Source organism: Balaenoptera physalus, assembly GCF_965194825.1.
Source record: "Balaenoptera physalus genome assembly, chromosome: 3".
In the NCBI taxonomy this organism is placed as follows: domain Eukaryota; kingdom Metazoa; phylum Chordata; class Mammalia; order Artiodactyla; family Balaenopteridae; genus Balaenoptera; species Balaenoptera physalus.
This window is the reverse complement of record NC_138890.1, coordinates 98,383,118-98,410,320: the sequence shown is the minus strand read 5'-3', so window position 1 is coordinate 98,410,320 and position 27,203 is coordinate 98,383,118. Positions and strand designations below refer to the sequence as shown.

Here is a 27,203-nt window from a genome sequence, read left to right as displayed (position 1 = left end):
AATTATCGATATGTATGTTCCTATGAGCATTTTCTTAATTGTTTTGGGTTTGTTTTTGTAGGTCCTTTTCTTCTCTAGTGTTTCCTACTTAGAGAAGTTCCTTTAGCATTTGTTATACAGCTGGTTTGGTGGTGCTGAATTCTCTTAGCTTTTGCTTCTCTGTAAAGCTTTTGATTTCTCCATCGAATTTGAATGAGATCCTTACCGGGTAGAATAATCTTGGTTGTAGTTCTTCCCTTTCATCACTTTAAGTGTGTCATGCCACTCCCTTCTGGCTTGTAGAGTTTCTGCTGAGAAATCAGCTGTTAACCTTATGGGAGTTCCCTTGTATGTTATTTGTCATTTTTCCCTTGCTCCTTTCAATAATTTTTCTTTGTCTTTAATTTTTTGCCAATTTGATTAGTATGTGTCTCGGCGTGTTTCTCCTTGGGTTTATCCTGTATGGGACTGTCTGCGCTTCCTGGACTTGGGTGGCTATTTCCTTTCCCATGTTAGGGAAGTTTTTGACTATAATCTCTTCAAATATTTTCTCTGGTCCTTTCTCTCTCTCTTCTCCTTCTGGGTCCCCTATAAATGCAAATGTTGTTATGTTTAATGTTGTCCCAGAGGTCTCTTAGGCTGTCTTCATTTCTTTTCATTCTTTTTTCTTTATTCTGTTCTGCAGCAGTGAATTCCACCATTCTGTCTTCCAGGTCACTTATCTGTTCTTCTGCCTCAGTTATTCTGCTATTGATTCCTTCTAGTATAGTTTTCATTTCAGTTACTGTATTGTTCATCTCTGTTTTTTTGTTCTTTAATTCTTCTAGGTCTTTGTTAAACATTTCTTGCATCTTCTCGATCTTTGCCTCCATTCTTTTTCCCAGGTCCTGGATCATCTTCACTATCATTATTCTGAATTCTTTTTCTGGAAGGTTGCCTATCTCCACTTCACTTAGTTGTTTTTCTGGGGTTTTATCTTGTTCCTTCATCTGGCACATAGCCCTCTGCCTTTTCATCTTGTCTATCTGTGAATGTGGTTTTTGTTCCACAGGCTGCAGGATTGTAGTTCTTCTTGCTTCTGCTGTCTGCCCTCTGGTGGATGCGGCTATCTAAGAGGCTTGTGCAAGTTTCCTAGACTAGATGTCTTAAACAACAAGCCTTTGTTTTTCATAGTTCAGAAGTTTGTGAGGTTCAGTATTAAAGTGCTGGCAAATCTAGTGAGGTCTGGTGAGGGTCCATTTCCTCATTTGCAAATTGCCATCTTCTTCTTGTAGCCTCACAGCAGAGAGCAGAGAGGTTGTTCTTTAGCCTCTTCTTATAAAGGCACTAATTCCATTCCTGAGGGTTCTACCCTCATGAGCTAATCACCTCCCAAAGGCTCCACATTCAAATATCATCACACTGGGGATTAGATTTCAGCACATGATTTTGGACAGGGGAGTACACTCAGACTGTAGCATAGCCAACTAGCTCTAGTTTCCTTAGTTGAAGAAAGATAGTGTTTCTTTTCATGGAATTTAATATAAATGTGGAAGAAATTATAAAATTAGAAAACCATTTTGTAACTCCTAATGAAACAACTGATTCAGATATTAATTATCAATTCATTACTATACTATGTGAAAGGTTAATTTGGATCTTTACATGGAGCAACCAGCTTGTCACCAACTGAGCCCCTGTGATGTGACTAAAAATGAGGTTAAGAGATAGGCAGAGGCCTATCTCCCTATCTTCCATTTGGTAGGCAGAGTTTAACATCATTAAAAAACAGGGCAACCAGACACTCTTTCTTACTCTGATACAGTAAAAGGCACACAACCAGAGTTGTTAAGTTGTCTTGTCAAAAGTTTATCTGAATTTATTCAAGTCTCTAGAGCTAATCCCCACTTACTGGAAATAAAGAGAATAGAGGAACATTAAACAACACCCAAAAGGAAGTAACCAGAGTAAACTAGAATGTGGATCATTTATCTTAGTTCTTCAGGATACTAGATAGGTTTCTGTGGTAAAACAAATGCATGGGGAATAGAAGGAGACAACGTTGCTCTAGAGAGAAAAAACAAAGCTAAACTAAATATAATGTATAAACCTCACTTGTATTACTTGAACAAACTACTACAAAAAAAGATATTGTGGCACAACTGAAGAAATTTAATTCTTTATAGAATGGGTATAAAATGATAATAGATAAGAAGTATTAATTTATAAGCATGATAGTGTAATCTTTATGTAAGAAAATGTCTATGTTTTTTAGAGATGTATACTGAGATAGGTAAGAGTAACATGCTGTCTACAATTTTTTTTTAATTCTTCAGCAAAAAAAGAAAAAAAAGCAAAAAACAAAGAAAAGGCTTAGATGAAGCAGATGCAGCAAATCTTGATATAAGTGGTTGGTATATGGGAGTGTTGTACTACTCCCATTACTTTTGTGCATACCACGTTTTAAAATATCCATAATATGTTTTAAAAGCTCTTAAAAAAATCCAGGTGAGGAATGAATATGCCTTGCACATGAATAGTTGTAATGGAAGGTGGATAGACTTAGAAAATATTTAGAAGATAGATAACAGAGTTGCTGAAGGAATTGATAGTTGTGAATGGTGGAGGGAAAACTGTAGAATTGGATTTGTTTGATACTAAACGTGGAGGAGTATATAAATACTGATTTTTGGAACAATGGTCTAAAGAAAGCAGTATCTGATATCCAAAAGGACAGTTGTTTAAATTCTAACGCCTAGTGCACAGGGCATAGGAGTCTAAGCAGGCTCTCCCCTTCTACCCAGCTCAGCCACTACCATGGCTTTGGTTCTCACTTACTCAACAGCAGGTCTCAGATCTACCTCATCATTCTGAGTTTCAGGCTACCTCCGGACAGCACCAGTTAGATCACTCAGAGAATTCTCAAGCTTGACCTATCAGAAACTGGTGTATTATCTTTTCCATTCTCCATCTTGACCCCAAGTCTACTCCTCCTCTTGTATTTCCTGTTAATGACTTAATCATCTGCCCAGTTATTCAACATATAAACCCAAGTTGATCTTGTCTCTCTCCTTTGCCTTACTTGTCTCATACAGTCACAATGTCCTGTACCTCCAAAATATCTCTGACATCTGTCCTCTCCTTTCTACTCCCACTGCTTTTACCCTAATTGATTTCAGAATTGTCTCATTATGTTGGAAAGGCTTTTAAACGTCTTAGTTATTTCTGTTTCTTCTTTCCCACATGACTATCAGCATTATCTTTCTAAAACCTATGACACAAGGTCAATTAGAGCACTGTCAGGGCCCAGCTTGCCTTTCCAACCTCATCTCTTGCCACACCTGCTTATGTGCACTAGGTTGTTCTCATGTGTTCCAGTTAGCCAGTCCCAGAAGACAGTATGTTCTTTTCTTCCCCTGAACCTTTGCTTAAGGTCTCTCTTTATTCCATTAATTTGTAGTAATCTGTAGTCATCCTTCAAGCCCTTTATGAATCTTTGCTGATCCCACCCTCCACTCCCAGCCAAAGGATCAATTCCTAGCCCTTGCCTCTCTACTCCTACAGAGGTCTCAGTAGAAGCACTACCACCTTCTACTGCTGAGTTAGCAGAGTTCATACCTCTCTCCTCTTCTATACTGTGGACAGATTGAAGACAAAGAGTGTGTCCTACTCAATTTTACTGCCTTATCACTCAATGTCAGACATATATTAAACATCCAGTGACTATTGCTTGAATTGGGTTATAATATATATTTTCTTCTGAAAATAAGTATGATGAGTTATGATTGGTAACCTAAGAATGAAACGTGGATAAACCATCCTCCTTTTACTGTATTTAATTAAATAAACATACGGCTTAGCCATCAGAGACTGAAATCAAACAGTGCATGCTAAACTTCATTGGGCTCACTTGAGAATCCTGTCCTGATCTCTTTTCAAACTTATTAAAAAGATGCTTTCTCAGTTGCTTTTTTACTAGTATAATTCTCTTTTCTGTACATCTGCCTAAACTTGCTAACACAAGTATCTGGTAGGAGAGATTATATAGGCAATGTGCCTTTTCTCTGTTTGATAAGTTAATAGGTCACTAGCAAAACTACTGTAGGTGAGGGGAGGTGGTTTGTGTATCTTCTTGTAAGTCCTGCCCCTTGGTGACTGTTCATTGACCAGTTAGGAATAAGGCAATAATATTAGGTTCTAGACAGAGAAAAGCAGGATACTGATTTTATCCCTATCCACATAGAAGTCAAATTGTATCTCATCACTTCACAGGAAAGCACAGTATTTCTCAGAACTTAGCTCAAGTTACCATTTCTGAGGAAACCATTTTTGATAGATTTTGTAGGTCTTCTTTTATACTTATGCTTAGCTATGGTGTCCAGACTTGGGGGCCTCTTTTCATGTGTCTCTATTATTGTAGGGTAGCAGAACTGGAAAGATAGCATAAGCCTGCATGCCAGTATGAGTTTTATCCCTAAGTCTGATCTGAATCATGTCCAGCTGTTATTGCTTACCAGAGAGATACAAGGAAATAGACTCTTGCTCCATTGCCTTCTCAGTAGCAGTTAAATAGGGAAGGGAAGGAGACTATGGGAGGGTAAGAAATATGGAAAGAAGATACTTGAAAACTGCTTTTGAGCTTTATCATGTTGATGATGGAAGGATGAAAAAAACAATGTACTCAGAAATCCCAAGTACATAGAAATCCCCAGACAAACTTTACCAGTGCATTACGTGTGTCACATCGGATTACATTATGGGTTTTACCCATTCAGCTGGGTTGTTTCTTCTTCTTTGACTGTCATTCATTGTAATGCCAAAAAGAAATAATGAAATGGACAATATGGTATGGGTTTATTTGGTATTGAATCTGATGTGTTTCTTATTTCCTCTTAGACTACCTAAGTCAGTTTCTATGAACTATGGAAGCATCCCCAAAATATGGATCACTGCCCACAAAAAGACAATTAAAAATTAAATTTATCAAAAACAGTTAATCAGATTCACTGACAGTTCCATATTAATTGTTGCTGAAGTCACTGCCTGTAAAGAACAAAGGAGCTTGCAAATTATCTTCAGCCTTTTTGTTAAACAATGGAGTATTTTTCTTTTCTATTTTGAATCTTAGAGGAGTAGAGCTCAAGTGACTTGTGGTAATGATTTCATTTTTTTCAGAAAAGAAAAAAAAAGTTCTTTATCCAGCTGCCTTCAGGAACAAATAGTTAGAAATGGATATAAAGTAATGAAGATGGTCTGAGGAAACATTCTTAAATGTCAAATTGGGGAATATATTTTCTTGAAAAGGTTCTGGAAGAAGCTGAATGGGTACAGTGCAACATTTAATCATCACTGTTATACAAATACTAGACAAGAATGCTAAAAAATGAAACCAGTTGATTGCACATGATGGTAAATTTTTAGATGATTTTTCAGCATTATAAAACAATACCTCTGCAATAAAGAATCATAAGGAAAATTGCTTAGTATAGTCCTGCCCTTGTAAGACTTGAAACTTTTGGTATTGTCCCAAAGAATGAAGCTGTAATCACATTCCTGGGCATTTATAGTATCTTTATGGATGTCAAAAATTGACCCATAAACACAACTAATAAATTACTTCTCTTGAGAAATGGTAGTTTATGGAATTTACATCCTTATTCTAAGGAGATAATCCTAAGTGATCCTGGAGATGTGTTTATATGGCAAACTTAGAAATACCATTAAAGATGGTCAGGAGCTAAGTGAATTATTTGTGACTTTCTCCCATGAGCACATTGAAGAACAGAAAACATGCTAAAAAAAAGAAATTCCACCTGTACATTTTAGTACTGGACTCTAACACCAGGGTGTTTTGTTCCAAGCTTAATCTCCAGAGAGTGGCGGAATATTTCAAAAAGACTTTGCTAACTTGTGGCTTCAGTCTCTAAATTTCCTTTAGCTCTCCTTAAATGCAGTCTTAGGGTGTGTTTGCATGCATTATCTACAGCTATTTACTTTGGCATCTTGCAGAAAGTCCCAATGAAAGAGTTGCCCCTTTATCCTGCTCATGTGTGTTTTAATATTGAGGCCTTTGCAGGAAGTGGATTGTCAGCTTTTACAGAAGATCCTGTTAGAGCAATCAAAACCATTAGCGGACAAGTTATTTTCTCTCAGCATTCACACTTAGAGAACATTAGGCTATTTTCCAGAAGCTGCCAGATCTCTTTTTAGAGTTTCAAGACCTTTTATTTTTAAATTAAATATAAAACCCTGACATATCTTATTGATAGCAATGCTCTTTCTCTATTAAAAACTGATTTGCTGAAATTGCTTTTAAGTTTTTAACAGAAAGATTTTACATAAAATTTTCAGTTACCATGCAGTCTATGAAAGAATTAGAAGTAATTTTACATGTATATTTAGTTATATAATATCAGTAATATATTTCATTCATAGAAGGCTCTAATACTGATTTGTGACTAAATAAAATAAACTAAGGTCTACAAAAACTATGAAATTATTTTTTTAATTTAATTTTTATTTTATATTGGAGTATAGTTGATTTACAATATTGTGTTAGTTTCACATATACAGCAAAGTTATTCAGTTATACATATATCCATTCTTTTTCAGAATCTTTTCCCGTACAGGTTATTACAGGATATGGAGTAGAGTTCCCTGTGCTACGCAGTAGGTCCTTGTTGATTACCTATTTTATATATAGCCGTGTGTATATGTTAATCCCAAACTCCTAATTTATCCCTCCCCCCCACCTTTCCCCTTTGCAGAGCACAGAATCTTAAAAGGAAAAGTTCAGGGTAGGCTTCTTGGAGGAGGTGCCATTCTTTCTAAGGATAGTAGAACCTCCTGGGGTGGCAGGAGGGAGCAGTGTGTCAAAGTTTGAGAAATATAAGAAAATATGGCAAAACTAAGGTACACTAGTGGAACTCCGGGTTTGGGAAAGAAATGAGAGTTGATACTGGAAACCTAGTGGGGACAAACAGAAAGGGGCCTTGCAAAAACTATGAAATTATTTTATATGTATTTTCATCACTCTTTTTTTTGTTAGTAACTAACAATGTAGTATCTAAAATTATGTGCCTACAAAAAATTTGAGTTAAGAACAAAAGGATTTATTATCAAAATAACATACCTATGAAGAGTGGTTGCCAAAATTAAACACTAATATATACATATGTTTTAAAATAGGACAGGATTAGCCTCTGTGAATTTCTGTCATTAATTGTGTTGGGAAATGGGCCAAATTCTTTGTACATGAACAGCTCATATTCAAATACATGGGGACTGCTCCTTAGAATTCTAGGCCATAATTTATCCCACTGCCTACAAGCAGCACAGTTTATAAAAGTAGTCCTGTAGAAGGGCCTTTCCTTGTATTCCAGAGAAGTAAACATTGGTGTAATTAAAAAATTACAGCTATTGACGTTCACAGACAGAAATTGTAAACATAAGTTTGCCTCACTCACATTGGTTCTTAAAAATTCATAATCCTCTAAGCTTTCCTACATGGTAAGACATTTTGTTGGAATGTGGAGAAAAAGAAACATTGGAAAGTTTTAAAAGATTTTTGTTTTTTCAAATAAACTTACTTTTTTTTACATGACTATTCAACTTTTACTATGAAACATTGGGAAGTTCTTAGATTTTTTTAGTTTATTTTTGTAACAGTATGGTAATAGACACTCTTAAAAGCTATGTAAGCTACCCTGTTATTAATAAAATAATAATAATAGGTATAATTTAGTGCTTATCATGTACTAGGCAATGTTCCAAGTATTTTGTTTACATTATTTTGTTAAATATCAGCCAGTTGTTCACTAGGCAAGCTATAGGAAGGCAGCATATAAATCATAAAGCATCTACATGAATGAATTGGCTGTGCATCCAAACTTTCAGGTGGTTCTAATTGTTCCTCGGGCTGTTAAAGGGTGTAACAGTAAATGATGAACACGTTTCTGGGATGTTCCGGGGTAGGACTAAATTCACATATTCTCTCCCATTTTAAGATCATGTTTAAGATGGCAGAATATCCCAGCCTTAGATCCACTGGTCTAGATTTATGCTTTTTAAAGAAGATTCCCAGAATTAAGGCCAGAAAAGTAGAAGTGACTTTTTGAGATAGGAAATAAAGTCAGGCTTTTATTGGATAACTCCAAGTAAACTTAAAGCTTCTTAGGATCTCTGAGATCATTCCAAGGAGTTTTTAGTTAAGTAACAAGCTTATAACAGATAGAATTTTCTTGAGAAAGAGTTATTTTAAAGTTTTGTGCTCGAGGTAAGTTTATCGTTGCAGGAACGACATTGCTGAATTATTTTTCTCTTGGATAACCTATCCTGGACCCCTCCTTATGTGTTCTGATTTGCCTTTTCTTCTAGGAAACACAAAGTAGAGAGCTGCTTTCATCACAGCAACAATTCTTAGGCTTGGTTTTTCTAAAGTAACTTTTGATTTTTGTCCTTGTGTTTAATTACTTATATCTGTGCTTCTTTTATTTCAAATACCTTTAAGATATAGGAAATAATAGTTATAATTTTAAAGCACCTTACATATTTCTATCACATATATTAATTAATTTGATTCTTGTGTTGAATGAGTATGCTCATTCTTATTTTGTTACAGAAGAAAATGAATATTTGAAAATTAATAACTTTGCAAAATAGCATAGGTAATAAGTCAACCCAAATATTTTTATTTTAAATGCACTCTGCTTTTTGCTACATTACTCTCCTCTCTATACTAATTAATTAAAAAATATTTTATCTAAGAGTTACAAGTGTCATATTCATAGTTCAGGAGGTACTTTAATCCCAGTCACCTGAGAGTGGTTTTTGGATGTATAAATCAAGATTTAGAATATGCATAGGACTGAAACGACCCCGTGAAAGCTCACCTTGGGAAATTCAGAAAATAACCTATAAATATGATGCTTAATTAAAATATATTTTTTAGCATTTGAAATAGACACACATGCAATCATAGTCTAGCCACACACTTGCCAGGTAAAATAGAGAAATAAATGATAATGTAGTTTGACATTCTTGAATTAAGTTCCCAAGAATATAAGGTGTTATTTGTCACCATTTAAACTGACTTAGATTCACATTTAATAATTAATGCTGATGTCTCTTTTATTGTAGATTTTAATTATTGAAGCCCTATATGGTAGTTAAGCATATTAATTCCTCCCAAAGCATCCATTATGGCTTTTAGTCAATTGCTCTTTCCCATTTCCCCCTTTAAGGTATTTTTTCTCCTTTTTTTGATATCCTATGTCAAATGTGATCCCAACTGGAGCACACAAATTTCAGTTCTTTGGTAGTTAAACATGTCTTTCACTGCTTTTCATCTCAATGTCTCTGTTAGCTCCAAGCATAAGTGAGAGAATTGTTCTGCCTTTAGGATCATGCCATATTCACACTCAGTCTTAGAACTTGTCTTCAGCTGTTTTTTTTCTTCATTTCATAAAAATAAGGAACCTAACAAAATAATTTCTAAGTCTCTCTCAGCTCTAAAGTTCTATAACCCTATGATTTATCCATCAAGAACCTAGAATCTACATGCATTTGAGAAGTAATTGAACTTCAAACTAAAAGTCATGTTGAATTTTTATCAAAAGATATACATGTTTTAAAATTTTTCTGTACAAAGTAGATTGATTTTACTATTAGTATGAATCTTTCTTTGGCTTAGAAAATGTCTCACTTGTACATTAGGAAACAAAACCACCTGACTATAACCCACATATAGGACTGGAAAATGCACTGTGTCCTGAAGGCTGATCTGATAATTTCTCAACATCCCCATCTGCATCTGCCCCTCTCGATCACTTCACATTTTCATATATATCCTATTTTTCATTTATAACCCTCATTTCTTTTTTCCCAAACTTACTAACATTAATGTCTACTTCTCACCTAGAGTTCAAGCTTCTAAAATAATGTAAATGTTTCCTTTTGAAAGATAAATAAAAGAAAGTTGTTCAGCAAACAATAACCACAATTTATCATTAAAAACATATACCATTCATGCCCAAATATATTATATATTAACCTTTCTTTCCAGTGACTCTATTATATAAATGTATTTCATCTCACAGTATTTTTATCCTTAATCTTATATCCTTTATAAAGAACTAATATTGTGTGTTATACATGTCAAAATCCAGGATTAAGATGTATTGGATTCTATAAATTCCAGTTCTTGAATATTTTGTGTATATAGTAATGCACATGAGAATTGCTCTGATTTAACAAGCAGTATGATTCAGTTGTACACGGGAGAAATTGACTGTAACCAAAAAATAACTTTTTTCTACTTTAGCTATGAATAGCTATATATTCATATAGATATGAATATAGGAAATTTACAGTTACCAATATTAAGCTCTTCAATCACAAAACATAGGAAAAGCATAAAAAACTTTCTTGGTTTTGATAATAATTATATGAGGGCTATAATTACACATTATTACATATAGCTCTAAACGAAATATAGAGGAGATTCTCCAAAATGTAGAGTATACGTAGGCTATTTTGAAAAAGCTGCCCATAAAATGTGCTATCATTTTCCTTTTCTTTTTCCCCCTTGATTTCTGGTAAAAAGAGAGTGCTGAATTAACGGACTTCTGTGTTCTTGGCTCACTGTCATCATTTGTCTAAGAAAAGTTCCCATATTGATCAAACTATTTCCTACTCCCATTATCCTCCCCTCTACCTTCCAAAGACCACCATTCTAATGGGTTTATACATACACTTTCCTTTTGTCTTTGTATAATATTTAGTGCTTGTGTGCATAAAAGTATCTTAAATTTGCGCAAGTAACATTGTATTTTATTATTTTATTGATTTATTTTACAGTTTGTCCCTTAGCTTTATTTTTATTTTTTTAGATTTTACTTGACTTTAAGGTGTACAATGTGATGATTTTATATGTATATATATTTTGAAATGATTACCACAAGTTAATTAACACATCCATCACCTCACATAACTACCATTTGTGTGTGTGTGTGGTACGAATACTTGATATCGAATGTCTTTGCAAATTTCAAGTATACAATACAGTATTAATAGTCATCATGCTGTATGTTACATCCCCAGAATGTACTCATCTTGTCACTGACAGTTTGTACCTTTGATCAACATCTTCCTATTTCCCCTACCCCACTGCCCCTAGCAACTATCACTCTACTCTCTGGTTCAACGAGTTCAACTTTTTTATATTCCTCATATAAGTAAGATAATACAGTATTTTTCTTTCTCTGTATGGATTATTTCACTGTGAATAATATCCTCCTGGTTCATTCATGTTTGTAAATTGCAGGATTTCCTTCTTTTTTATGGTTGAATTATACCCCACTGTATTATTGTAAATATACATACATAAATATAGATATAGATAAATAGATGTATCTCACATTTTCTTTCTCCATTCATCCAATGATGGACACTTAGGTTGTTTCCATAGCTTGGGTATTCTGAATAATGCTGCAGTGAAAATGGGAGTACAGATATCTCTTCCATATACTGATTTCATTTCCTTTGAATATATACCCAGAATTAAGATTGCTGGATCATTTGGTAGTTCTATTTTTAATTTTTTGAGGAACCTCCATACTGTTTTCCATAATGACTGTACCAATTTACATTCTAACCAACAGTGTACAAGAATTCCCTTTTCCCACACCCTTGCCACACTTGTTATCTCATATTTTTGATAGCAGCCATTCTGATATGTGTGAAGTAATATCTCCTCACTGTTTTGATTTGCATTTCTCTGATGATTAATAATGTTGAGCACCTATTCATATACATGGAATGTATATTGGTCTTTGTATGTCCTCTGGAAAAGTGTCTGTTCTGGTTTTCTGTCCATTTTTATTTGGGTTATTTGAGTGTTTTGTTTTGTTTTTTGTTTTTGCTATTGAGTTGTGTTACTTATAGTTTGGTTATTAACCCCTTATCAGATATATGGTTTGCAAATATTTTCTCCCATTCCATAGGTTGCCTTTTAATTTTGTTGATGGTTTCCTTTTCTACACAGAAGCTTTTTAGTTTGATGTAGTCCCACTTGTTTATTTTTGCTTTTGTTGCCTTTGCTTTTGATGTCATATTCAAAGAATCCTTGCCAAGACCAATGTCAAGGGCTGTTTCCAAGTCTATAGTCACAACTGTGATTGGCAAGTCTGCTACCTGGGCATGGGCCTGCCTTCTCAAAATGGCTATCCTTGATTTTGAGCCCCACCAGGTTTCTTAATCTCCTACCTAGATCCCAAAGCTCTCACAAGGGTACTTTTCTCCTTGGATAGCTTCCAGATTCTTGATGAGGACGGGGATATGAGTGGGGAACCTCCTATTCCACCATCTAGCTGTTGTCACTCCTGTTTATTCTGTTTCTTCCTTTATTCACTCACCACTATGATTAGAAGGCCTCTATATTGCTGCATGTCCATCTTGTTAGTTGCTTAACCATCCTCTCAGGAACAAGCACCTACACTATATCTAAATGTACACCGTCACAGTAAAGTCTGTAATGAGCATTCTTGTTCCTGTTCTCCTATGGAACTGTCTGCAAATCACTCTGGATACATAAAATATTAAACCATTCTTTCTAAATAAAGAGGAAAGTATTTTTAAAATGTAGAGTCTATCTCAGCAAAGGACACACTAACATTCTAGAATACATGCTTAAAGCAATATAAAACATTGTTAATCTGCTAATAGCATAAATCACAGTATATTAATTCCATCTGCTTCCTATGTGAAGGGGAAAATGTACGTTGATTTCATTGGTGTCAGAACTTATAAAGAGGAATCCCCAAGAGTCTTTTTGCAATAAATATCCAGGAATAAATTTTAAGAAAAAACATGTTAGACCAAATATGTGGAAACCTATAAAAATTTATTGAAGAGCATAAAAGATAATTGGAATAAATTGAGAATCAAAACATGGTTCTGGATGAGAAGAGTCAGTGTTTTGATGACATCAGTTTCCTTCCAATTATTCTATAAATCTACAAAAACAAATACAAAATGTCAACAAAATATTTTGTGGAACTTGTGAAGTTGCTTCCAAAGTTCACCTTGAAGGGGAAATATCTAATAGTAGTCAAGAACTTATGAAGAAAGAAAAATAGTGAAGGATGACTTATGCTACCAAAATTCAAATATGACAGCTACAATTATAATGTAAAGCTTAGGGTAATTACAATGACAACACATTTGTGAGGAAATACACGAGTCTGTGTATCAAAAGTAGAGATTCTAGAAACGCACTAATGTATATATGGGAATTTAGTATAATGTAGATACATCAATAGATGGTATTTAAAATCAATAGGGAAAAAAGAATCCTAGGAAAACTTAATATCCATTTAGACAAAAATTCATAAAATGTTATGTTTATTTCAATCTCTGTCTCTCATTTAGGCAAAGATAATTCCAGATAGTTTAAAGACATATACATATATATATATTTAAATATATAAAGTTAGGTTAAAGATATAGATATAGATTTATTTTTAAAGCCATGAATTTACTAAAAGAACCTGTAGACTAGTAGCTAAGTATCTTGGGAGAGTGAGAGTTTACCTAATCAAAATGAAGAATCCAGAAGTTATAAAAGTCAGAAATAGATGCCTACAAAAAAATTTAAATAATTATAAGGACAAAAGATGGCATATGCAGGAGAGAGAGAGAGGGAGAAAAAGAGAGATTGAAGAAAAGCAGGGATAAATAGCTGTCAGAGATAAAATAAAACTTGGTATCCATCATAAATCTCATAAATTCATCATAGATCTCATAAATCAATAAAAAAATTAAACAACCTAATAGAAAAAATGGGTAAATATATTAACGGGCAATTCCTAGAAGAATAATTTTAAATTGCAAAAAATATATAAGTACATGCTTAACCTCACTAGTAATCAAGTAAATACAAATTTATTTCTTGACCATCAGACTTGCCAAAAAAACAAAAAAAAACCTTAGAATTTGATAATGTGAAGAGTTGTCAGGGTGTGGGAGAATGAGCATCTAGCTCTATTTTGAACTGCAAACTGTCTTTATCAAAATGTATTATGGGCAATCTCTTTGGACTGCAGAATCTCCAGTGACTTTCAGAGGCTAGAAAATAGTCACACATATGTGCATGTACACATGCACATGGATGTTCTTCACAGTATTGTTTGTAATATTGGGAAAAAGTGGAAACAATCTATATGTCATTATTAATACAAAAGTTAAGAAATTATGTGATTTTATGGTATGGAGTACTATAAAGATTTCTTGCGTCAGTGAAATAGCATTGTGTATCTAGTATTGAATTATCTTTAAGATATTTTGAAAAATATAATAAAGCTAGTCACAGAACAACGTATGTAGTAGGATTCCATTTTATGTAAAATGGAGACACAACATGCTGTGTGTATGTACATGCACATGTGTGTTTGAACATACAGAAACATTTCTAGAAATAAATGAACTTTATTCGATAATTGTTACCTAAATTGAAAGGGTGAGATTAAGGTGGTAGTGAGGGATGTGTATGTATGTGTTGGAGGGGAGGATTTTACTTTCTATTTTATGTATCATTTTGAATTTTTTAAAATTTTAAGCATTCACCACATTTAACGTAATTTTCAGGGACAATTTAGAAAGTGATCGTTCAAGGCAGTAGCTTTTTACCATTGCTGGCATTCAAAGACATCTTTGAATAAATAGAAGAATAAACAAGAATATTTTGGATATTATGTAAAGCATATAGTGTTACTCTTTGTCTCAAATATAAGGGTTTATTTTTGAGTTGCTGGAGTCAGATATGAGTCTCACATCTCAATCTGGCATTTTAGTTGTTTGTTTAACCTGCATGTCCTGACTGTAGGAAAAGCTGCCTGGTTGTTTCTCGGATGGATGAAGAAAGGTCAGCTACACTCCCTCTCCATCTGCGTTAGAGCCAGAGCCATAGAAAGGACACGGGGCAGCCAGGGGGCTCAGGGCTTTTGTGTGCAGCAGCAGGAACTCATGCCCACGAATTTATTGTGTTTGGTCTGAAAGTGCAGAGAGAAACATCAAATTGCCTGAATAGAGGGAACATTTTTATTGAACCATCTACTGAGCTAAATTAATTGAGCAATGGAACATGACAGTTCAATAGGTGAGATTATCAAAAGAAAACTGCCCCCCTAGGGCAAAAGCCCCAGATGGGTGCCTGAGCTTTTCTGAGAGTAGTGATTGCTTCATGATAAAAATATAATTGCCCCCTATTGTTACATTGCCCTTTAATGAATCCCATCCAGCACCTAAATATGACAAATAGGGAGGGATGGTGTGCAAGAGGGTTGACAGTTACATCTGATTTTAAACCATATGAGGCTACACAGCTTTGAAGAGAAGCTGTCCTTTGTCTTGTAAAATCAAAGAATTCTTTCTTGGTTATTTCAGTAAGACTTTTGATTAACACTAAACTTGAAAATGTATTTTATTTCAAATGATCCAAATAAGTTAATTTAATCACAGTAAAACAATAAGCCAAACACTGTTTTTGTGAGAAAAATGTACAGTATTAAATAGAAGGAGCTTTGCAATTTATTTAATCATTCCTTTATTAATTGACCAAAACTTTTAGTACTTATTAAAAAGTCAGACAAAATGATAGGAGCTGTCATTTGAGAGAATCACAGTTCTTATTTGGTGCACAAAATATCTTAATTTTTAATATTTAAACAGCTTAACTTTCTAATTAGTTACGATGCTCCCAGCTGGAAGGAATTGAAAGCTGAGCTCAAATTGGCTTAAACAACAATGGCATTTATTGGTTCACACATCTGGAAGTCCACAGGTAGGGCAAGCTTCAGGGTTGATTTAACCTAATGTTTCCAGTGCTGTTTCTTTATGATTCTCTAGACCAACACTATCCAATGGAACTTTCTGCAATAACGGAAATGTTCTATATTAGCACAATATGATGGTAGCCACTGGCCACATGTGGCTATTGAGCATGTAAAAAGTACTACTGTAATTTAGGAAATTAATTTTCAATTTTATTTAATTTTCAGTAATTTAAATTTAGGTAACCTCATAGGCCATTGTATTGAACAGTGCAGCTGTACACTATGTCACCTCACTCACAGGGTGACAACATCATCCATAGACTTATAGTATGTTGGTTGCAGCTAATTAGACATAAAATCATTCAGACCAAAAGAAGGAATAATTATGAGAGTTTACTCAGAAGAACAGATATCTTCTTTTCACATTACATTGACTAAAATTAGATCACAAGCTCATTCCTGAACTGATCACTGGTAGAAAGGTGATATAATCATTAGTCCCCTTGAGTTCATTCTTGTTTAGAGGAAAAGGGTTGGCTTCCTCATCGATAGGCTGGATGGGGATGGATGACACTTGAATAATATTGGTATATGTATAATAGTGGGAGGAAAAAGGGATTGGATACTGAGAGGGCAGCAAACCATTTTCTATTTTTTTTAAATTTTTGGCTGCGTTGGGTCTTCGTTGCTGCGTGCGGGCTTTCTTCAGTTGCAGCAAGCGGGGGCGAGTCTTCGTTGTGGTGTGCAGGCTTCTCATTGCGGTGGCTTCTCTTGTTGCAGAGCACACGCTCTAGAAGTGCGGACTTCAGTAGTGGCAGCACGCAGGCTCAGTAGTTGCAGCTCGCGAGCTTAGTTGCTCTGCGGCATATGGGATCTTTGCAGACCAGGGATCGAGTCCATGTCCCCTGCATTGACAGGCAGATTCTTAACCACTGCGCCACCAGGGAAGTCCCCATTTTTTTTTTTTAATTGAGGTATAGTAGATTTACAATGTTGTGTTAGTTTCATGTGTACAGCAAGGTGATTCATATATATATACATGTATTTATGAATCTGAAAAAGAATATATATGTGTATATATTCTTTTTCCTATTCTTTTCCCTTATAGGATATTACAAGATACTGAGTATAGTTCCCTGTGCTATATAGTAGGTCCTTGCTGGTCATCTGTTTTATATTTAGTAGTGTGTATATGTTAATCCCAAACTCCTAATTTATCCCTACCCCCTGACTTTCCCCTGGGTAACCATAAGTTTGTTTTCTATGTCTGTGGGTCTATTTCTGTTTTGTATATAAGTTCAATTGTATCATTTTTTTTAGATTCCACATATAAATGATATCATATGATATTTGTCTTTCTGTGTCTGGCTAACTTCACTTAGTATGATAAGCTCTAGGTCCATCCATGTTGCTGCAAATGGCATTGTTTCATTCTTTTTTACGGCTGAGTAATATTCCGTTGTGTGTGTGTGTGTGTGTGTGTGTGTGTGTGTGTGTGTAATCTTCTTTATCCATTCATTTGTCGATGGACATTTAGGTTGCTTCCATGTCTTGGGTATTGTTAATAGTGCAGCAGTGAACATTGGGGTACATGAATTTTCTTGAATTAGAGTTTTCTATGGATATATGCCCAGGAGTGGTATTTCAGGATCATATGGTAGCTCTATTTTTAGTTTTTTAAGGAACCTACATACTGCTCTCCATAGTAGCTATACCAATTTACATTCCCACCAACAGTGTAGGAGGGTTCCTTTTTCTCTACCCCCTCTCCAGCATTTATTATTTGTAGACTTTTTAATGATGGCCATTCTGACTGGTGTGAGGTGATACCCATTGTTTTGATTTGCATTTCTTTAATAATTAGCAATATTGAGCATCTTTTCATGTGCATGTTGGCCATCTGTAGGCCTTCTTTGGAGAAATGTCTGTTCAGATCTCCTGTCCATTTTTTGATTGGGTTGTTTGTTTTTTTGATATTGAGCTGTATGAGCTGTTTGTATATTTTAGAGATTAATCCCTTGTCTGTTGCATCGTTTGCAAATATTTTCACCCATTCTGTAGGTTGTCTTTTTGTTTTGTTTATGGTTTTCTTTGCTGTGCAAAAGCTTTTAAGTTTAATTAGGTCCCATTTGTTTATTTTTGTTTTTGTTTTCATTACTCTAGGAGATGGATCCAAAAAGATATTACTGTGATTTATGTCAAAAAATGCTCTGCCTATGCCTTCCTCTAGGAGTTTTACAGTATCCAGTTTTACATTTAGGTCTTTAATTCATTTTGAGTTTATTTTTGTATATCGTGTTAGAAAATGTTCTAATTTCATTCCTTTACATGTAGCTGTCCAGTTTTCCCACCACCACTTACTAAAGAGACTGTCTTTTCTCCATTGTATAGTCTTGGCTCCTTTGTCATAGATTAATTGACCGTAGGTCTGTGGGTTTATTTCGGGGCTTTCTATCCTGTTTCCTTGATCTATATGTCTGCTTTTGCACCAGTACCATACTGTTTTGATGACTGTAGCTTTGTAGTATAGTTTAAAGTCAGGGACCCTGATTCCTCTAGCTCTGTTTTTCTTTCTCAGTATAGTAAGTCCCCTACATACGAACCTTCAAGTTGCGAACTTTCAAAGATGCAAACTTGCGTTACTAATGAAGACCTGATGGAATTGGAGGCCCAGAGAAAGGGCGAAGAGAAATAAGAGGAAAAGAAGTAACTGAAGAACCAAAGAGGTTCATGACACAGGAAATGGCAAGGGGATTTTCTTTATTTGAGGAAGCACTGTTAGTTTTTGAGACACAGGACCCAAGTGTAGAAGGGTAAATGAAGGTTGCCGCAGCCGTTCAGAATGCAATCCAGTGCTACCGTTTCATCTATGATGAGGAAAAAAAGAGCTACTACCCAGAAATCACTGGATTGTTTTTTTAAGAGGGTGGATAGAATTGAATCCAGCAAGGAACCAAAACCTATGCCATCAACATCAGGTGTGAGTGAAATTGCAGCTTGCCTTCCGTCTCCTATTGCTGACGATCCTTCAGCTCTACCATCTCCCACCTCTTCTTCCTCCTCCAGTCAGTAACTCTTCTTGCCTGTTCACTCGATGCCAGCTGCTGTATGCCAGCTGTTGTACTGTACTAGTATACTTTTCAAGGTACTGTACTGTGAGATTAAAAGTGGCTTTTTTTTGTGTTTGTTTTTCATGTACTATTTGTGTGAAAAGTATTATAAAACTATTAGGGTACAGTATATATAGCATAGCCGATTCTGTTAGTTGGGTACCTAGGCTAACTTTGTTGGACTTATGAACAAATTGGACTTATGGACTTACGAATGTGCTCTTGGAATGGAATTCATTCATGTGTAGGGGATTTACTGTATTGCTTTGGCTATTTGGGGTCTTCTGTGTTTCCATACAAATTAAAATTTCTTTTTCTTCTAGTTCTGTGAAAAATGCCATTGGTAATTTGAAAAGGATTTCATTGAAGCTGCAGATTACCTTGTCTAGTATATTTATTTTGACAATATTGATTCTTCCAATCCAAGAATGCGGTATATCTTTCCATTTCTTTGTGTTGTCTTTGATTATTTTCATCAGTGTCTTATAGTTTTCAGCATACAGGTCTTTTGCCTACTTAGGTAGGTTTATTCCTAGGTACTTTATTCTTTCTGATGTGATGGCGAATGGGATTGTTTTCTTAATCTATCTTTCTGATCTTTCACTGTTACTATATAGAAATGCAACAGATTTCTGTGTATTAATTTTGTATCCTTCAACTTTACCAAATTCATTAATGAGTTCTAGTAGTTTTCTGGTAGTGTCTTTTAGATTTTCTATGTATAGTATCATGTCAACTGCAAACAGTAACAGTTTTATTTCTTCTTTTCCAGTTTGAATTCCTTTTATTTCTTTTTCTTCTATGATTGCTGTGGCTAGGACTTCCAAAGCTATGTTGAATAAAAGTAGTGAGAGTGGATGTCCTAGTCTTGTTCCTGACCTTAGAGGAAATTCTTTCAGCTTTTCACCATTAAGTATGTTGTTAGCTGTGGATTTGTCATATGGGGAACTTTAACACACCACTTACATCAATGGACAGATCATCCAGACAGAAAATCAATAGTGAAACCTAGGCTTTAAATGACACATTAGAGCAGATGGACTTAACTGATATTTATAGAGCATTCCATCTGAAAGCAGCAGAATACACATTGTTTTCAAGTGCACATGTAATATTCTCCAGGATAGATCACATGATGGGTCACAAAGCAAGCATTGGTAAATTTAAGAAAACTGAAATTATATCAAGTATCTTTTCTGACCACAATGCTATGAGATTAGAAGTCAATTACAATAAAAAAAAACTGCAAAAAACACAAACACATGGAGGCTAAACAATATGCTACTAAACAACCAATGGTCGTTGAAGAAATCAAAGAGGAAATCAAAAAATACTTAAAGAAAAATGAAAACAAATACACGATGATTCAAAACCTATGTGACACACCTACTCACACTTTAAACTGCATTTTGCACCAACTAGTCAGAGGCAAGTGTCTGTGTTCTATTTTCTATCACAGGCTCATACGTAAACTCCTTATTCTATCACTCTGCCAAAAGTTACTGGGACAAAATTGTCCTTAAAAATTTTCTGACACATACTCAGTAGGGTTGCTAATAGTGACAGCAAGTTGCCCTCTTCTATGGTCCAATTGTGTTCCCTGGTAATCAAAAAGAAAATATCTGGGACTGAATTCACAAAAGTCACTAAAAATTCTTATCACAGTCTCATAAAGCTCCTACTGTTCTGTTTTGATGTAGCTGTACTTAGCTTTTCACAGGTTTTCACCATGCTTTCTATCAACTCAAATATTTCAAATTCATGGGATTCTGTTGGCATAGAACTCCTTGCCATCCTCTAGGTCTCAAATTAGACAACTCTTCCAGGAAGTCTTTGATCCATCCAAGTCTGGGTTAGGTGCCCTGTTTTGTGCTTCTATATCATTCCATTCTTCCCATATCTTAGTCCTTTTCATACTCGATTTTTTCACTCTATTTATTTGTCTTAATCTTCTGTTAGACTGAAAAGTCTACAAGGGCAGAGAGTTGATCTTGTTCACTTGAAAATTCTTCATGTCTATCCCTAATATCAAAAGCATTTAATAACTATTTTGAATTAACAAATGATACATGCTGAATAAATGAACTGGCTAATAAATGAACAGCTAGGTAGCCCTACACCCATCATATTACATCACATAATGTGCATCTTTCTAATCCTAAAAATGTATTAGTCTACACACATGCACTCATATATTTGCTATATTTTAATAGTCATCAAATTCTGAAAATGTATTTTTTTTCTAAATTAAAGATGACTTACTAATTAGTTCGCAGTTTTTGGTTCATCAACAATAACAAGAATCTCTTGGCTTAGAAGTTTGATGGGACTTTGATCTTTCAAGAATCTAAAGAATTTAATTTTCAGCGTCTGTATGCAGAACAGTAGAAGCATTTCTTTCCAGATAGCTTATCTCATGTGAAAGGCTGAAACTCATTTGAGAAGTAGAAGAGCCATTGACACAGAACCTGAATGACCAGATATAAAAATTCTACAGTGACTCTTACTCTGTTTTTATTCAATATAAGCATGCCTTTTCATCATGGTTTGCTTTGTACTTACTGCAAAAACCCAGTCCTTAGCCTCTCTCTGCATCATCAATTAAAAGCTTTAAGGAGTTAAGACACAATACAACAAAATAAGCTATGACATATTTTTGCTTATTATGCAAATCTGCTGGGATATATGGAGTTAGGTATTTCTAGCAGAAGAAAACAACAACTCTTAAAGTTCTTCCTCTATGGAGAGGAAAGTTCACTTCTTACATGCAGAAGTAAGAATAGGTATCCTCCACCTTTATATATATATATATATATATATATAACTCAATCTTAGAGACTATTTTAGCCCTTTATTCTCATAGAAAATATGTTGGAGGCACATTGAAGACAATAGCTAATAAGCATCTAGGAACATAACCAAAAAAGCTTATATTTGGCTATAGAGTTCAGAAAAGGTGCTGATGTAACAAATTTGTTCTTCCCCCTATGGAAGCCCATAGAGAAGTTACACTACAAATTTAAGGCAACTATTTTTGAGTTATGGGGTAACACACATGTCCTGATGCTTAATATGTATGTTAAAAAAAAAATCCAAGAAAAATTTTTTTTATTTTGCCCACATTTATACAACACAGGCTACAAATTCAGCCTTAGAGACAAAATGATTAAAATATAGATTATTTAGAACCAAAAAAGGGTAATTTATGAAAAGGTACTAACATTGATCTCAGTAAGATTACGTAGGGTAGCTTTGCCTTAAATAACAGAAAAGGGGAACACTGAAAAATGAAGCCATCACTTACAAAATTCAGTGCTTCTTTATTTATAAAAGCAGTCATTTACTTATTCATTCAACAAATACTTATTACACAGTTGTAATGTTCCAGACATGGAATGATCTCTGTCCACTAGCAGGTCGTGGTCCGGTAGAGGGAACAGCCATTAGCAAATATTAATTGTATCATGGAATCCATATTACTTGATAGAAGTGTGTACCAAGTGCACGCATTTGGAATGAATTGTAATGACTAATATTAACTTTCAAGCTGGGGAAGAGAGAGCGTTTTTGTATAGAACTCGAGGGTTGTATGAGTTTGGCAGGAGTAGGTGAACGGAAGAAGTCTCTTAAGGAAGAAGATTAGTAAAAGCATGAAGGCACACACTGCATGATATACTTAGGAAATAAAGGAGAAATACAGTAAGTCCCCTACATACGAACCTTAAAATTGTGAACTTTCAAAGATGCGAACATGCTTTCCATCAAAGTCAGTCGTGAGTGAAATTGCAGCTTGCCCTCCATCTCCTATTGCTGACGATCCTTCAGCTCTACCATCTCCCACCTCTTCTCCCTCCTCCAGTCAGTAACTCTTCTTGCCTGTTCACTTGATGCCAGCCCCTGTATGCCAGCTGTTGTACTACTATACTTTTCAAGGTACTGTACTGTAATATTAAAAATGTTTTCATTTTTTGTGTTTGCTTGGTTTTTATGTATTATTTGTGTGAAAAGTATTGTAAACCTATTAGAGTACAGTACTATATAGCCGATTCTGTTAGTTGGGTACTTAGGCTAACTTTGTTGGACTTTCAAACAAATTGGATTTATGAATGTGCTCTCGGAACAGAACTCGTTTGTATGTAGGGGACTTAAAATATGCAGAAAGATATACTTGAAGAAAATTGCTAGAAGATGAATCTGAAAAGATACTTGGGACCAGAATGTGAAGAACTTAATATAATCTATGGACCTTGAACTCATTCTATGGATAATAAGGTATGTTTTTGTGCAGCATGTGACAGGATAAAGTGTACATTTAAAAATTTTTTTCTGGCAAAAAGGAAAACAAAGATATGAAGTGGGAAGATATTGGAAAAAAAGGATGGGTAGTTAGGAAGTTACTTTGATACTGTCAGAGGCAATGAGAAGCATTTGTTTGAAGGTATACCAGAGGGGATTAAACAGGGATACAGACACAGAGGACATTTGGGAGGTAAGCAGTCTTTGTTGATTGCATGCAGTTACAGTAGTAGGAAAAGAGCCAGGGATGGTTAAGACATTTGGTTGAGTGGTAAAGATTTCATACAAAATAGGAAATCTGCAAGAAAAGTATAGTTGAATAGAAAAGAAGTTTAATTTTAGACGTGCTGAATCTGCCATATTTGTGGGACCTCTAGATGGAGTTGCTCAGTGAGCTATGAATATATTGATCTGGAGCTCAGGAAGACAGAGCCAAAGACATAGAAACTGGAGTGATAAAGATGAGGGTTTATTCTCTGACAGTGAATGAGATTTTCTAGAGAGAGAGTATGAAATGAAAAGGGAAGACCTAGAGTGCAAGCTACACTCTGGAGTTCGCCCAACTAACAAAGTAATTAAGTAATAAACAAGGAGTGGCTGTAGAGTCTGAGAGGACAGTCGGAATGAGTAAGGTTTGTTTTCAAAACTGAGTAGAGAGAAATCTGCAGGGCCAGTTGTTACCAAGAAAATAAGTGTGATTAAATAGGGGGAAAAAAAAAAGAACTACAGCCCCTGGTTGTAGGTAAAGGGAGGTGTCTCATGACTTTAGTGATAATTTTCCTATTCGGGTGATGAAGACAGAAGCTAGAATGCAGTGAGTTAGATTGTTGGTCACTATTCTAAGAAGGCTGACAGTATAGGTAAAGGGAGGAGACAGAGGTGGGTGGAGTCGCAGAAAGTCTGTAGATATCACTGTGAATAAAGGAGGTATACCTGTAATAAATACTGAAATGTCAAACCTGAGCTAGAATATCACTTTCAGCATTGTTATATGTTTCTATTTTCACCAGTTATGTCAACCTCTCCTTCACGTCCTCCATCTAATAATTGGAAACAAAAAATATCGAATGAATAAATACCTGTAAGTAGGCTAGTATTTAATATTTTAGCATTACGCTCTCAAATGTGCACCGCCTATGACAACATTTAATTACATATCCGAGACATTGGTTTTGGGAAGTAGGCTATCAACAGTACTTATCCAAGATCATTAGCATCATTGTCACAGTGATAATATGAAATAAATGGGATATGGTTTTATTCTGAAGAGACCTCATTTTGCCTTTCCTTTTCTTCCACTAGCTGGCTACATCATTTAATTACTGAGGATACTACAAAAATACTGTCTGTGAGTTATGCCATAATTGCCTCCCAACTCCTTTGAGAATCAGTTATATTTTTCCCTGAAATTAAAATTGAAACTGAAATGTAAGAGAAATGACTCATATATAAGATCAAAACCCTGTGGTCTGTTTTTCTATTCTGAATACATCTGTCACCTTTAAAATGAAATAGTTTCTTTCCACTTGAACTTGTACTTACATCTTTTAAATATTCTGAGTCTGAATTGGACTTGAGTTCTAAAAGCTTATGTTATCTATGTGGTTACAGATGTTGGCATCTGGTCTCACTGAGGGTACTGGCCTGGTTTAGCTTATTTTTTTCAATCCGTTTCCAATCTGAGTCAGTGTAGGCCTGGGTTTAGAGAAATCTTAAGCCTAATCAAGGCGAAGACTTTAAATCATACCCTACACTGGTAGTATGATCATGGCTCTGAGAGCTGAAGTGGATCTTATCCCATAATGTTACCCAAAGTTCCAGGAATGAATTCACTTTTACTTTCTGTTCTTTCAGAGGATGAGTACTTTAAGTGGCATGTGCAGTTTATATTTTAGCGAAGAAATGGGAACCAAAGTTAAGAATAAATTTGCTGTCTGTTAATCTAGGATAATGCCCATCAGAGCTCACCGTCTTGATGTTCCATTCTTAAAACTTCTATTCATCCTTCTTAAGCAACTCAGTCTCCAGGACAAGCCTACTGGCATCCTTGGCTTTGCAGAAGACTGAATCTTTGGTCTTGTGGTATAATCCAAAGCACACACACTCTAATACCCCTAAACTTCAAAATATTGCTGTTTTCACTGAATAATAGAGTTTAGATGTTTAGTTTTTTTCAGTTTAAATTTTTTTGACTTATTTATGATAAATTGGATATCATATATCTTATTATATCACATAAATAAACCTGATAATGCACTAGTAGAATGTAAAAATATCACTTTAGATTCATACAAATGTATCTTTATACCTGCCTGACTGAGCTATTAGGTATAGCAACTATGGTATGCAGCTTCTGACATGGCTCCCAGTGATCACTTCCTCCTATTGTTCATGCCGTTGTATAATCTCTGTTCCTCAAGTATGGGCTGGATCTAGTGATTTTCTTCTAGTGAACAGAATATGGCAAATGTGATGGTTATCACATCTGTGGTTAGGTTATAAAAGACCCTGACCTCTGGTTTGTTAGTAGATGCTCTCTCTTTTCCCGTCTCTGATGAAACAGCTGCTATATTGGAGAGGTCCTCATGGCAAGGAACTGAGGGTGACCCTTGGACAATAGCCCATAGGGAACTGAGGCCCTCCTTCCAACAGCCAGGAGGAACTGAGCTCTGTCAACAACACGTGAGTAAGCTTGGAAGTAGTTCCTTCCTCAATAGAGCCTTCAGATGAGGCTCCAGATCTTAACTACATCCTTGTAAAAGACTGTGAAGCGTAAGCCCCAATTAAGCTGTTCTCAGATTCCTGACCCACAGAAACTCTAAGATAGTAAATGTGAGTTGTTTTAAGTGGCTGAGTTTCAGGATAATTTGTCAAATAACAATTGATAACTACATCAACATTCGTCCAAACAGCAGTTACGTAAGAATATCCAAATGCCTAATAAAAAACTCAGAAAGTAAGCAAGAAAAGTTTCTTAAGCAGGTAATAATCCTACACTTTATTCTTTAACAATAATCTCAGGTCCTCATTCAATTCTTATTTACTTTTACTTTAGGGGTAATTCAAATATCCAAATATTCAGATTTCCCAACAAATAACATTAAAATTAAATGGAGGTAGAAACTTCAAAATGCAGCCAAGTCATCAGCCATTAGACATGACTCTGGGAAGTTCAATAGGAAGGAAGGAAAAAAAAAAATTTTGAGACTAAATTTTAACATCAGATGATTTAATGTACGGAAAACTAAAGTTTAAAATTATTTGAGAGGATTAATGTATTTAAAACATTAAAATAGTTAAGATCTAAATTGTAATCTTGTCTAATTAGAGAAGTTTAAAATAAAATTAGAAATAAATTCAATATCATATATTTTAAATAGTTTGTAAATTAAATAAACTTTGGAAGGATTTATAATGAAAGTATTTACATTGCATTGAAAATAAACTATTTACTTGGAACATTTGCTTTATACAGCAATTCATTCCTGAATGAATCTAGATAAATGAAGTGTTGGTACATTTTAAAAGAATTCTGTTTGGAATAAGTCATTATGTCCATCCCATGCTTGCAAGAATATTTAAACCATCCCAGAAAGAGGAGAGGATGACCTGTGTGTGCAGACCTCCAGTGAAGAGATTATAGTTTCATTGGTTACACATTCCATACGCTAATAAACATCACTGTCAGAAAATTCTCATATCTAACATAAATCTCTTTAGTTTCACTTCAAGCCCAAATTGTTGTGTTCTCTGTGTGGAACAGATGGAAGGCAGTTGGTTGCTAAGCTCTGTGAAGATGCCTTAAGAGACTTGAAAACAAGTTTCATGTGCTAGAATCCTTCACATTTATTGATTCACAGTTCAGAGTTTTTAAATACTGGCTATGCCACTGCTCACACCTATCCCAACCCCACATCAGAGGTACTCTTTAATTGCCCCTCACAGTACAGAATCTTGAGAAGGCAGAGAAGTCTTAATACTTTGCGAGTCAAGAAAAACAGCTGTTTTT

At 35.0% G+C, this 27,203-nt stretch overlaps 1 long non-coding RNA gene across 1 annotated transcript in view; it reads left to right on the top strand.

The window, feature by feature from the left end:
- The first annotated feature begins 589 nt into the window (after positions 1 to 589).
- The window catches only part of LOC309659037, a 75,987-nt gene continuing 49,373 nt past the window's right edge, over positions 590 to 27,203 (top strand). Inside the window, exons 1-2 of the long non-coding RNA XR_014262532.1 lie at positions 590 to 7,034; positions 11,543 to 27,203. The exon at positions 11,543 to 27,203 is cut by the window's right edge and continues 49,373 nt beyond it. This is a non-coding gene — a long non-coding RNA (uncharacterized lncRNA). The remainder of the gene's footprint in view (positions 7,035 to 11,542) is intronic.